Raw genomic sequence first — 15,371 nt, 5'->3', positions numbered from 1 at the left:
GAGATGGACTTGGTGCCCATCCCTCTCTTTGGTTTGGTTGGTTAAGTAGACACTTGTTCCTGTTTCTGTCAGAGTGACTTTACTGTTGATTTCACTGCCTTTAGCACAGTCTTTTTATTCGCGATAACCTCCTAATGACATCATCCTGCTGTTTCTTCCCAGGCATTCCCCTCCGATAATGAGAGGCCTTGTCCCACAGCTGTGTTTAATTGCAGATACTCCTCCATTTCCTTGTTTTATTTCGCCGTTGTTCCCAGAAGAGAGAGAGATAGGCCTAATGTGCTCTTTCATCAGTGCACTCACTTTCTTGTGCACTTTAAGTACATGGGTTGCAGTTGGCACAGTATATGATGTAAATGAGCCAAACACACACACACACACTTGTTTTTATTCAGTGTCAGAATGTGGAATCATGCATTACTATTATACTGGACATGTGTAAATAACTGTAGATATAAAATGGCCTGTATGTTGTAATAGGTATATTTATACGTTTAAGAACATATATAATCTTTTGTCAGTGTTTATAGAATTAATGATAGATTCAATAAAATAATAGAGGTCCTTTGCATTAAGAAAAATATATTAAATATTTTTCATAAAATATTAAAAAATATTATATATTAAAACACAAAGTTACTGTGCCTCAAAATATATAAATCCATCTTTGTATTCTAAGAATTGTGTCTACCGTTCAGATCAATAAATAGACCTTGTTAAAATATTTTTATCACTGTTACCACTGATACTGGTAGTGTGATTTTGCATAGCAACTGAAAAAAGACTTTAATTTAGGATTAATCCGTTTTTATATTTGTGACAAAATAGAAACAAACAGCTTTATTTAAAGCTATCAAATATGCAAACTATTGTTTTTTTAAACATTATTTTCAAGGTAGTCAAAACTGTGAAAACACAATATAACTTGTATGAAGCAAATATAAAAACAAAGTTTTAAATCGCTTCAATCAGCTTTTATATTGAACAAAGTACAAACAAATCTTCTTATATTTTGAGAAAAGTCTAAAAAAGTATAAAAAATTATAAAATCACTGATACATGAAAGGGTTCCTTACAGGTTTCCGATTGAATCACTAAGCTATTTACTTAAAAGCCTTTGGGCAGATTCTATAAGGAAATATGTACAATCTTAATTGCCTCATTTAAAAAATTGCATTAAAACATATGCATAAATTTGATTTATCTCCCAGCACTAATTAGTACTTTAAGTTTGCCCTTGTTTTCATTTATGTCTCCTGAAATTCAAGATATATTTCTTTTTGAAAATATACAAAAACAAGCACACATACACTCACATACATGTGGGAACAAAATGACATTTTGTCTTCTTTGTTTTCATTTGAGTGTCTTGTTCATCTCTCACATGCCCTCTTGTAAGATAAAGTGTGTGTGTGTAAATTGTGTGTATGTGTGTGTGTCTGCAATAATAAGCCACCACTCAGAGATATTGCTCAGTCTGTGTCTGTAGGGCAGTGGGCTTTATGGGGTAAATTGTAAGCTGCTAGAAATCCCTCACGATTTCTTTTCCCAAGGCTTTCTATGAACTTCACTGACCTATAATTCTGTCTTCTCTTACAGTTGGGCACTGGGAGGTGATGGGATCCTGAATGTTTCAGGAGCTGTAAAAGCAGTGATGGATGCAGATGTTTTCTTTACGAGCGTCTGTGCATTAGATGGAGATGGAGGCAGTAGAATCTGGAATAATAGCCTTTACCCTTATAAGAAGACAGTATGTTCACTGGATGTGTGAACGTTGGTGCAGGGATTTGTTTCTGTTTTGCTTTGAGAGTGCATTAGTGGGATCAGTGTTGATGATAGCTGAATAGATGTGGATCAACAGTGGAGCTCCAACACATGAAAGGAGCTTCTTCATTCCAGCTCATTTCAGTCTTTTCCATGGAGATAATCACTTTATTTCAAACTAGAGGTGTTTGATGGGTCTTTGTAAATTCAGCTCATCTCATCCCTCATCTGTCCATCTTTTCTCAGGAATGTTTTGTTAAGCTTCATCACTTCTGGTAATCCCATAGATTTTTGGTGGGTTTTTAAAGGTGTTGGCTTAATTTCTTGAGCTCATTCCAAAGGTGTTCAGTAGACCTTCCTCAATTCAACTCAGTTCAAAGGTGTTTGATAGAGCTTTATCACTTCAACTCAGTCCAGAGGTGTTCAGTAGAGCTTCACCTTTTCAGCTCAGTGCAGAGGTATTTAGTAGAGCTTCATCATTTCAAGTCAAGTCAAGTCAAGTCAAGTAGTTTTATTGTCAATACTGCATATGTACAGGACATACAGAGAATTGAAATTACGTTACTCTCCTTCCCAATTTTACAGCAAGTACAGATAATAGATATAATAAAGGAGAATGGGAGACACTATGTGTACAATACAGCATGGACACAAATAGACATACATGAGACAAAAACAAGGTGCAGTGGTGTGGGGGAGGAATAGATATATAAATATAAGTAAAAATAGATATATAATTATAATATAAAAGAGTGGGAGACACTATATGTTCAATACAGCAAGACACAATAAACATACGTAAGACAATAGTGCAATATTGATGGTGATTGAGATGGAATGACAGTAAAAATAGTAAATAACAGTAGTGCAAATACGGTATATGGTATATAGCTTAAGGCTGGTAAAGTGAATGGGTGCGTAAGTCCTTAAAGTTCACAGTTTAATTAAGTGGAATTAAAGTGTGTATAGACAGTGCAAGTATAGCAGTAGTGCAGGTGTTGTGTAGTGCAAGTCCGTTTGGAAGGGACCAGTACTTTGTGCATTGTAGTGCAGAGTTTCAGTACTTTATTAGTGGGGGGGTTCAGGATGCTGAGGGAGTGTGTGCTGGGGGCAGGATTGGGATGGGGGTAGAGCAGGAAGAGAGTTCAGCATCCTCACAGCCTGATGGATGGGGCTGTCTCGCAGTCTGCTGGTCCTCGCCCCGAGACTCCGCAGTCTCCTCCCTGATGGCAGCAGGCTGAAGAAGCTGTGTAGTGGGTGAGAGGGATCTCCTGCCAGACGGAGGGCTTTCCGTGTGAGGCGGGAGCTGTACAAGAGAGATTCATCAGTTCAACTTAGTCCAGGGGTGTTTAGTAGAGCTTCATCACTTTAGTTCAGAGTCCAGAGTCTCATTAATTTAACAGAGGCGCTTCCCTTCTCAAGGATAATTTAAGCTTGGGTTTACCTCCTCTAGAGCCTCAGAATTTCCTGCCACTGATTTTCTATAGAGATTACATGGCTGTGTGTATGCATGCAATGAGTGTGACCATAAAGGCGCTGAATTTGTTAATCAGAAAGAAATTCTGTATATATTTTTGAACATGTGGGGTAGTTTTTAATGCATGTACACATACAGTGATGAATAAGGCAGCTCTGCCTGAGGGAGCTTTGGTCCATCATTGTTTTCCATGTGCTCCAGTGCTCGAGAGCCTCTCCCACTGTTGCATAACAGGCACGGCTCTTAAATTCCCGGTGGTGAGATCAGATTCTGTGGCACGAAGCTGAAGTTTTGAGCTGAAGTTATGTAAGAGAGCGAAGGGTTTGCTGCTTTTCTCCTGTTTACATGTTCCTCTGGCCTGGAGGAGAACTTTTGGGGAGGAGAGTGACTGAACTACAAAACAACTTCTGCAGATTATAGTTGGAACTGGATGGGCGGATGGGCAATGGCAAGCACGGGTGTGCCGGCAAATCTCACGCCTTTATGTATTTCTGTTGTAAACATATGCCAGATAGAGAGCAAAAATAGGAAGTTGAGGTGGTTCATCCTTTCTCTGGTGTGTTAGTTTGTGAGATTGTGTGGATGTTCTCAAGGCAGAGTGGAGGTTGTCCCTTATTAGATTAATGTAAAATGGTAACAAAGCATGAATCACAAAATTGTGAATATAGGGTAAGGGTGAAATATTTTGTGATGTTTTGTTTTGCAATACTGTATGTTTGTATACTGTACAATTATTAAAATACTCTTTTGATTTTTTATTATTATTTTAGCTGTAAAGATTGGTGTCAGGTATGAGTATGATAGTTTTGTGTGTTTTGTATACTGTTTTCCCAACATTTGTGTGTTTTGGATACACTACAGTTTCCCCAAAATTTTATTAGAACAATCGCAATATATTGCCTTAATAACAGTATATATAGCAATATGTTGCATCGCAAATGTATTGTGTTGCCAAGTTCTTGCCAATACACATTCAGCTGTACGAACATCTAATAAAGAACTGTATCACAATGTGACAGCACAGTGGGAGCTTATGAATCTGGATTTTTTTTTTCTAGTGCCTATTAAACCATTTTCTGTACAGATTGCCTGTCTTGCTTAGTGGATGTGGGAGGGGCACTTGGCAGCGGTAAATGGCAGTTGGCAGGAAAGGGCTAAAGAACAATAGATGGTCAGGGGAAACCACTTTTTTATAAGTTAGTATGTGTGAGAAAGAGACAGTGAAAAGGGCAGAGAAAATGCCAGAGGGAGGCTGATACTTGACCAGTTGTTCTTGACTAAACGGTATGTCAGCAAAATTCTCTCTCTGACTGTGAATGCACAGTCATGGCCATGAGCCAAGAGGTGCTCTTTTTTTCTTCTGAACATGTCGGAGGTATTTTTTCACAGGCGATCAGGCAGGAAAAAACACTCCTCGCATCACCATCATTTCAAGCTCTTTGGGCTCCAGGTTGGAGCACTGCTTTTCTTGTACTAGTTCTGCACAGTGTATGGGTTACTAATTGTTATCATGATATCAGCCTTCAGGACAGTGATGTTTTAGAAGACGTTGCAACATTTCAACAAATCACTCATAACTTAACATAACTACCAGCAGTGCTGTTTTTGTATACTTCATATTGCTACATGTCAAATGATGGATGGATGGATGGACAGACAGACAGAATCCATGAGTATCTGTTGTACATCACCAATGTTCTTTGGCTAAATGAAAGCAACATTATGTGATGATTAAATCCTCCTACAGGCAGGAACTGTAATTTGTGGTTTGATCCACAGACACAGTTAAACAACACATTACTGGTCAATCTGAGAGATACAAAACTGTCACTGAAAGGGAAAAAAGCATGTGGACCTATGTTAAAAAATAATATTATAAGATTGTATACAAATATGTCTAAGGTTACGCAGCACTATGCAGTTCTTGCAAGCGTTTTCTTGCCTGCTTTACCAAAGTTCCATAGTGCAGTGTGCTAAACCTGTGATAGGAAAAATAGTGGTGCTACTCTCCCTATTACAGTCAGTGAAGCATCATCACAATTTTGACATATGAATATGCTACAACACATTGCTTTAAGGCATTCACATGATCCAGTAAACATTCATTGATCCAATATATTTTTTTTCTCAAAACCATGCTTACAGTTTGCTAGTATCTATAAGATCTATGAAACCATGTTGTAATCGCAGCATGCAGCCCTATCGTGTACTAGGCCTGACCACATAGTATGAAAATAAAACAGTAGCAGCACAATTGGTGGATGTGGCCTGGCTGTTTCTGTCTGGGTGGATTTATTTTCTTCATACAGTTCACTTTCAAGCTTTCACATTCCTTTCAGGAAGCACATCCAGATGACCTTTCACAGTTTGTATAAAGTTTTAACCCCCTAAACTCCAGGCCTCTTATTTTCTATTTAATTTAATCTAAGATTAATCCCAGAACTCACATTAGAGTAAAAAAAAAAGAGTAAGTTAACAAACAAGCAAATACTACCAATAGTACTTAATCCAAATCCAAATAAAGAGAATTATATGGTATTGGTAGAAATTGTTAGCTTGATTGGCATGATTGTGGTGCAGGCGCAGGGGCAGTTAATATCAAGTTGGTATGATTGCAGGTTATCAAAAAGGGTCTTATTCATCTGTCATTTTATGCAGTGCTGATGAATATGTATTATTATAGACATATTAATCTCAAGGGTTTTCAATACTTGAAATACTTGAAAATAACCTGAATGTTATTGGTTTCAATTTCAGTTAATTAAGCCATTGAAAGTATTGAAAAAAATATAATTGTTAAAACAAACTAAAGCTATACAGTATAGAATGATGTATAGTACTGTTGTAACTTTCTTTACTTCCAGATCTTATCCAGCTGTTAGCATGGCTTGCGGCGTAGCACTATAAACTGCTATGTTTGTGTGTATGTATGTATGTGGTATTGCTGTGTTTACTCAGGCTTAGCACTAACCGCAGCATCCTGCCCATTAGTGGCCAGTAGATGCATTTACGTGTGTGTGTGTGTGTGTGTGGGAGCCTCTGGAAGGAGGCTGGTACTATAAGCAACACAGGGTCACTTTCAGCTCTCACAGGTAGAAAGCCTCAGCAGGCTACAACTTGTGGGCAATATATTTTAGGGTATTTTTGTGATAATGATATTCTTGGGAATATAACACACCTTTTGACTCACCAGCATTACATAAGCTAATAATTATTAGCTAAGCTTTTTTTTGTCGTTTTGTGTTACCATCAGGCCCTTAAAGTGGGCAGTAGTAATATTTAGAAAATATAATATAAACATATATACATAACAAGCACACACTGGTCTTACACAGTCTCGAGTAAATTCTGTTTTAGCCATTGCAGTCTAACATCTAGGGAATCTGCAGCCCCCTCAGCACTTCCTGGTTCATTGCGTCAGAGACGATGTATACCTTTACTTTGCTTTAACATGCATTTTCTATAATTAGATCTTGGTTCGGATTTAACTTTTCTCAACTTTAATAGCTACTGGATAATGACAAAGAGAATTGCTCTTATGGATTAAAATGAATTAGAATAGTAGGCACCCCACACTTTTGATGGAGCTCGGCACATGCTGAGGGCCAGTGCACCTCACAACACTAAACACAGTGGTGGTGCTGTAGCATCTCCGCTGGAGTATAATCCCGTTGGCATTGATGGATGGTGGCTGGAGCAGTGCACCTGTGTGATGCAGGGGCATCTGGACACTGAATAGGCGGCCTGTGCCGGGCACTCGTCCTGCATTGTGCTTTCTTATCCTTCTCTTTCCTGAGGAACAAAGGAGTAGAATAAAGGGGTGTGTTTCGCCGGGGGGACTGGATTTCCCAGTGTGAGTGAAAAGTTTAGAAAGCAATGACAAATAAATAACTGATGTCTAAATCCCACCAGATGTGAATCAGTAATGAGCTGCCTATTGAGCCACGAATAGCTGTTGAATTAAACTTTCAGTTATACTGAACAGTTTCTAAGCTTCTTTCAGAATTAATGACATAAGTTTTATTTATTAATTGTTGAGAATAAAAACTGTCACCTTTACGTCTTGGATTTTTCCCTCCTTTTTTGTTCAGGGGGAAAATATATCAGGTTGTTTTGTGGAATTTCTATTGGTCCATCCATCAATAAATTTTAACACAATGTACAGGATAGTTTTTGTTCATCAAGAATTAAGATAATTGTTTTTCATTGAACACCAATGATTTTTACTTAATTGCCAAACTCTATTTTTTTTATATTTCTGCTGAATGTTACATTAGTATTGTTTTATTCCAAATGCAGTTGTAGTAGTTTACAATATAGTACTGTACACTATAGAACAAATTTTTTGATTTTCTTTCTGTAATAATAAAAAAAAATCACTGTTTATATGACAGATTAAATAATACTAATTCAGGGTGTAATTGGATATTCCCAAAAGGCTGGTTTGTATGTAATTCTGATACTAGGTAAAAGCAACAGAAAAACTGGCGGCAAGATCACACACAAAGGATGTCTATACCTTAAAAGTGCTGGTAAAATGCCCTATGTAATGATCGTCAGTTAGTGAAAGATATTTCAGCACTGTAGTATAGATTTTTTCATTTTCAGTAGGTTGCATTATATATGGTAAAATACTGAAAAAATCCCCAATGATACATTTCTGTAATCATACATGTGGGGAACCCTAAAGGCCTTCAGGGTAGAATTATTGATTCCTAAAAAACATGTGTGCAGTTTTACTACAATACAATTTTTTTTTAGCCCTACAATTATTTTTCTTTGATGCAAAAACAGCATCAAATAATAAAATCTGTCAAAAGTGATGCTAAGAGAAACATAGCTACACTGACTGTACTGCATAAAATACCAAACACTAGTTTAATGCGGGAATGCCCCACTAAACTCCAGCCCAAGTGTTCTCTGTTCTGAGGACAAAGAGGAAGAAAAGACCTTTCAAGGTGCTCGCTCTAGTGTTCATGTTTATGGAGGAAGAGGAAAAAGTTCATACCACCCGTACCACCGCACGGAAGCAGCTGCAGGGTCACACCCAGCGCTGTTCTGCTCCCCACCTGAAGTAAGCAGAGCTCCACCCGTCTGAATACAGCTGGAGCACAAGGGCTCCACTCAGGCAGCAGGAGAGAGTGGGTCAACCTGACTTCCTGTAGCCTAAACTGCCATTTCCCACACACCACACACTCCAGAGGGTGTACATGTGTGACCTCACCTCTCTGAAATCTAGTTACAGCTTTACCTTTAGTAAACGAATCAGTGCATCACGAAATTTCAAATTCCACAAAGATTCATTTACATATGATTTGATTTTTTTATTACTCAGAATTATTACATTAAACAAATGTTTAAAAATAAAATTAAACTCTGGCCTGACTCACTTATCACCAGTTAATCAAATAAAAAAATCACAACACACTTTGTTTTTTTTGTTTTTTAGTTTTTCTGTTTATGTATTTGCTCTTATTAATAGCAGTCCTGCCCATAAATGGCTTCTAATGTCTAAACATTTTTTCAGCCAATTTTAGCATTTAACATCATTATATCAATTCATGATTATCAAGCCAATCATTACAGAATCGAAGCAGTTGAATCACCAACTTATTACAACCTCTCTGTTCCCATGGGAAGTCTCTGCACTCCATCTGTAAAACCCGCCCTTGGCCAGGCCTTCCTGTGGTCCAAAGCCAGCTATACCTCAGCTGCCCCAGCGCACAGCTTTTCCTTCCTCTCCGGATTGTTCTGTGACGCATGCGGCCGCTTTCCTGTCATGATATGAAGGAGGAGCGGATGGTGTCAGCTTTTGTGCTAGTAGTCCTTCTGACCTGTATTTGAAGGCTTTTCTCTTGGCTTTCTAGTTGTAAGACGGGGCATTCTGTAACCACTGGATCACTGTAGGGTAAATATGGAAGCTCTATAACTCTAAAGCCCAGTGCTGGGGGGGATTTACACCCCTCTTACTACACATGGAATTCTGCAAGGTGACCTTAGGCTCACTTGTTGTTGCTCCAGAGCATCCAGTTCTATTGGATTTTTAGTTTTATCTCTAAAGATTATAAAAGCTATAATAACTAAATTCACTCTTTATTAAACAGTATTTTTTGCCCTATAAGGCACATTTAAAATCCTTTCATTTTTAAATGTGCCTAATGTATGAATTCTACCAGTCAAGTTATAAGGAGCAGTAAAGCCACTTCGCTGAAGTACAGCATAATACAAAGTTTTTCTCCAGTACCAAGGCTGGAGCAGTATTAGCATTAACCGCAGCCCTAGCTCGTTCACCGTACAGAGGTGAGTATATTGGATTGTAGCCTGATAGTGCCCTGGGTTACCAGAACACTCAGTGTATTCTCAGTGTAGCGCTGACAGGCGGCATTTACTAGCGCTGCTAACCATGCTATAAATAAACAGTTTTCGGATAAGAAAAATCTGTGTAGATTAACATTCAGCTCTTGTTTGACTTAAAATATTTTTTTTTAGAATTTCAGTTTTGGTTACTTAGGCACCCCCAGCGGCAAGTCCTACTTGAATTAGAAGGGAAAAATGGTGACACTTTTGTTTCTTACTATTGTCGCCTAAAATTCGCCTTATGATCCGGTGCGCATTATGTATGAAAATATACCAGAAAAAAGATGTTTTATTGACAATGCGTATAATGAAGCGCGCTTTATAGTCCCTTAAATACGGTACTTTTGGACATGCATTGTAAAGCAGTTCTGACTTGCTAATGCTACATCATGGCAGCTTTAAAGCATGAATTCTACTTTCTATTATCCGTTATTGCTTCTTTTAACTGCTTTTTTTATTTTATCTAAGCCACCTGAGCCTTGGTGGTCAGTATAACAATTGCTTGCAAAATTGTGGCAAATTTTCTCTTTTTGTTTATATTATCGGGAACAACAGAATTTCTCACTGACCTTTGGCATGTTTTAATGTAAATTGAACATATTTATTCTGGTTTAACTGAATGTGTTACAATTTAAAATAACTAAAATCTGGCACTGACAAAAATATAATACCTCATGATACTTGTAGCCTTTTTCACAAACACTTGATTAGCCTTGCCTGTAGCATAGCATTTTAAACTGGTGTGTTTGTGTTTAGCTTTGAAGTATTAGCCACCACAAGATCCTTAAAGTACTTACAGCTTATAGTTTACAAGGAATATTACGGAGTGTGCTTCCTTTGAAATCATTGGTCTGGATGTTCTCTCACTGGTAATGGTTAGCATTATAATATCGTGCAACAAGCTAATGCCAGGAGCAGGAGAAAAGCTTTATTGGAAACTGGCTGTGCCCTCCTGACTGCAGTGTTGTTTGTTGTTTAGCCGCTGGTGGTCTGGCTAGTTTCAGTGTTATGGCTGCTTGACAGCATGTAGTGTTCTGCCAGTCACATCTAGTCACAACTTAGTCACAGCTTTAATGCAAACAATCTGGCAGCCAAATGCTAATAGAAGCGCTGCTGAATGTATCAGATTTTTTCTCTTCTTTCTTTCAGTGTTTGTCTGATACCGGGCGGCACATTGTATTGTAAACACAAATAGGTCACACTACACAGTGATTAACTAGTAGATAGTAGACATAGTAAAAAATCATGATTTACATTGTTAGCAGCATTGTTTTTACATTTTGCTATGGTTTTTGAAATGAGTGATAATTTTGTACTTTAAAATGAGGCACAGTATGACTATAAATCTGGTCATGTTCATTTCTAGCATGATTTGGTATCATGATATTAGCATCAGGGCTGTTGCTGCATTTATTTGATATGTACAGATCCTAAAAAAGCCAAGTTTATTTTGTGTCACAAATTACCACTTTTTAGCTTGATTAAGATACTAATAGCACACAAAGCCTAGCTGCTTCTGTTCTCAGAACAAACGACTGCCCATCCCAGAGTCTATACCATAAGGTTTTTAATGTGTTTGGGATGACTTTGATGGTGAAAAGCAGAAAACAACTTTGTTTGAACTTTGGCAGTATTGTAAAATCAGTTGAAAAGAGGGAGGGGGGAGCTGTCTATAAAGAGGTAGACACATAAGCACTCTGATATTAGATTTAGCTGTTATTTTTTTCAGGCTGTGTGTATGTGTGTTTCCTGGACAGTTGAAGACCTGTGGGAGTAAAGAGGTGTTTCTGTTTTCCTCTTTTCATAATGTATCTTTTTCCTTTTCCGCTCTCCGGAGCTCCAGCAGATGCAGCTCTATTTTAATCTCTCCCCCAGCCCAGATCATTCTTACACCAGCACTGATTTATCCCATTTTCCAGCTACTAATATCATTCATTTCACATCTTTTCCACTTGGATTGTGTTTTTCCTTTACGTGTGTGCTATAAAATAGGTACATTTAGCAGCTTATTGGAAAATCACTGTCTGAGATAAAAGTCTTAGTTTATTTTTTCATTCTCTTAAATGAAACAGAAAACAGAAAGTCTGGCAACTTGGTGCTGACTTAGAGTAGGAGTCACTGAGAAGTTGCTGAAATTTATGAATTAAAGTTTGAAACGTGAGACGAGAACATATGTGATGTAACAACATTTTTCCTGGCAATTTTTTTTCAGAGACAAAACAGCAAAATTTCAAGCAAATGTGGGATTCTTATATTAGTTGTCTTTAAGTTTGGATTTGATTTTGATTAAATAAAATAACAAGAGGTTCTCCATGCATGCATTCTGAATGAATAATAAAGGCAGCATGAAGCTTCTTTTACACAGTGGCAGAAACTCGGATAAACCTACAATTACACACACTGATCTATTTTACTAGGGCAGCAAGATAAATCATATTTGTATACGTTTAAATTAAAGCACTTTGAAAGCGCTGTGATAACATCATTAAGAACACCATTACCTATGTGCATCAACAGAGGGAGCTCTTCATATCCTAGACTGTGATTACATTACATTACAACCAAGCTGGAGGCAGAGCAAGGTAGAGGGAATTTGAGGTCCACAGTAAACAAACACACACACACACCAAACTGTTCTTAGCCAGGGTAAAATGAGTGCAGTCCATATCATACGCCCCTATATTTTATATGACTAACGTGAACACACTCTAGGAGCAGAGTGGACAAACACACACTCACACACACACAAAGACTATCTCTGAATATAGATCACCAATAGGACATTAAGTGTGTAGACATCTCCCCATTCTGAGCTTGAACTTGTCATCTATAGAATAATGACGCACATATGCCACGACCGGTCTCTGTATCAGAGTTAATGAATAAAAGTCTGGTGTCAAGAGCAGATGGAATTCCAGCACATACAAACACACACACACACACACATAAGCATACACGCAGACAGACACACAGAGCAAAGAAACTCAACAAGTGCATTTGACCCGTCAGAAGGGGTCTATCCAGGGGTCTTGTCTCATTTCAGCGCTCCTGCATTCCAGTGCAATATGGCACTCTGGAAGTTCGGAGGTCAGGGGTGACTGAGCGCCCCTCTGAAACAGCAGATGGCCAATGAAGCCAGCACACTCACACACACACCCCAACAAAAAGGACCTTCAGACCGAGACATATCCATTCACACCATTCAAATCATCTTGTTGCAGTCCAGAGAGACAGACGTCCCACAATGCACTTGTTCCGCCTTCTTAGACGCTCGTGTCTGAGGAACAACTCGTCTCATTGGCTGTCTTCTTAAAAGCGCTGTTGTTCAGCACATCGTCCCGCCTGCTGGTGATTATCATAATGAGCAAGTGATCCAACCCCCTCTTTTTTTCATACAGATTTAGCACAGATAGATTTAGATAAGCGAACATTCTACTGGATGAAGCTGGAAAGGGATAGATACACAGTTCTTCTTTTATGGTCATAGACCTCTTAAGTAATTTTTGTTTTGGATTATTTAATTGGATGCTTTTCCGCCAGACTTAGAAACTTTCTTTCGATGCTGTTTTCTTGAACATGGAAGAATCTATAGCTGCTTTGTGGTAAATGTTTGGGGCAGGGCTGTTTGAAATGTGTTTTTAAGCTAAAATGTTTCTTAGAGTAAGTTTCTAATCTAGTGGACCAGAGTCCGAATCAAGGTCAAAGGGTTTGTTGAATTGTGTTTTTTGGTTTCAAACTGCAGTTTAATGAGTGGATTAAATAACCTTATTGTCGTCATCACTTATGTGGGCTATGTCTTTGTATCCTTGACACTGATTGATTTGTAAAATGTTGTAATTTCTGAGAGTTACCTTTCCAGGTGCACCAAAATTGACTCCCTTCACATGCACTTCTATCATGCAGCAGAATCTCCACAACAGATTGATCTTGTATTCCCTTTTAAAAATAAGTGTTACTCTACAAGCATGTTTGCCTATACTGCTGTGTAATAAGCCTGCACATAAAGAGGAATCGAACAAAACCAAACAAGGTAGCACCTATAACTCGTAACATGGCAGCTGGGATAACAGAATTGCTGTAAGAATTGTCTTTACATCTATCAGGATAACTACAACAAAGTTTAATATGAAGACTCATGTTCATGTTGACACAGTTTCTTACTAAGTGTGTATGCAGCTAATAAGGGAAGAGGGGCTAACACCTGCTAAGGTTGCAGATCTGGATAATAGAAGGTAATGTCAGTGTTCAAATCTGTTAGAATGCTATCCTATAAAGTAGTCACCCATTACTTGTATTGTACCAATATTGAAGCTAGTTTTAACAAATTTTATATATGTAATTTCTGCTTGATTATTTTGAATAGTTAACCACCATTCATTGGCTGCTCATAATAACAGTAATAACATTTTACCAGCCTTTTTAGAATTAATTACTAGTGGAATTGGTGTTGTCTATGTAGGAGGGAAATGGCTGTAGTGTAACCATGCTTGTAGTATAACTATGGGAATGTGTGCAGCATAAACATGGACATTGTGTAATGCAACCAAAAATATGGATGTGGCATTGGTGTATTGTAATTATGGATTTAGTGCAGCATAACACTAAAAATGGGTGTAGTACAACAGTAGCATTGTGTGTGACATAACCATAAATCACAATGCAAAATGGTGACGTATAAGCACGAAAATAAATGTACATTACCTCACAGATACAAATACCAGCCATGTAGCTGTATTTCAGTTGGATTCAACCCCTGATTAAACTTTATCTTAGTTGTTTGTATTATACCAACTGGATACTGAGAGTAAATACTTGCATTATTTACATATTTCTCCCCACTCTGTGTGTGTGTGTGTTTGGTTGTAACCAGCTGCCTGTTTCATTGAGCACACAGAGGGCTTTTTGGTTGGTTGGTGTGTGTGTGAGTGTATAGTGGCTGTGATAGTGGCTGTATTCAACTCCGGACACCTCCTTTCAAATCCTTTGACCCTAACTTCAGGGTCAAAGGTCAGGGAAGTGTTTCATGGTGGCACGCATTGAAGCCAGGACAGGATGGGTGTTGATGTGTTTAGCTGCAGCTGTACCCTGCCAGCCCTCAGTCGCTCAGTCGCAAGATAAAAAAACTCCACAGCTGCCGGAATGACTTCTTCCACTGAATAAGAATCTATAGATTCTTTAGTTTTGTTCAATGGAGACTTTTACCCAAATAGAAAATGATTTAGACACAGGTCTGGCCCACATCTCCTATTTTCATCCAGCTCACTAGTGCCACATGGACTGACGGCAGGTTACCAGATGATACACCTCATATAAACACCACAGTACAGGTCAGGCCAGATACTCCATGGAATTACACATGTGGACAAATTGGAGTTGCCAGAACCCAGCCTGTTTTAAACAATTATCAGGCTCATCTCAGACAACTTTAAACCAAAAATAAAAAAGGGGTTTCCGCTAAATAATTTTATATCTAATTTTTATCACATTTTCTTCCCAATGTACACGGCCAATTACCCAACCCACTCATAGGACTCCCCTATCACTAGTGATGCCCCAACACACCAGGAGGGTGAAGACTAGCACATGCCTCCTCTGATACATGTGAAATGAGACAATACCTCTTTTCAAACTGCTGCTGATGGAGCATTGCTGAGCAGCATCACAGTGCACTCGGAGGAAAGCGCAGCGACTCGGTTTGGATACATCAGCTCACAGACGCCTTTTGCTGATTAACATCACCCTTTGGAGTGATGAGGGGAGAGAGCGCCACCTA

General features: G+C 38.4%; 1 protein-coding gene across 3 annotated transcripts in view; it reads left to right on the top strand.

Annotated features, from left to right (window-relative positions):
* The window catches only part of LOC103030910 (rho guanine nucleotide exchange factor TIAM2), a 99,707-nt gene that overhangs the window by 12,767 nt on the left and 71,569 nt on the right, over window positions 1-15,371 (top strand). The window lies entirely within an intron of this gene.

The sequence above is a fragment of the Astyanax mexicanus genome, chromosome 1, assembly GCF_023375975.1.
Source record: "Astyanax mexicanus isolate ESR-SI-001 chromosome 1, AstMex3_surface, whole genome shotgun sequence".
Classification (NCBI taxonomy): Eukaryota; Metazoa; Chordata; class Actinopteri; order Characiformes; family Acestrorhamphidae; genus Astyanax; species Astyanax mexicanus.
The sequence above is the reverse complement of the archived record's forward strand: the minus strand, read 5'-3'. Positions and strand labels throughout refer to the sequence as shown.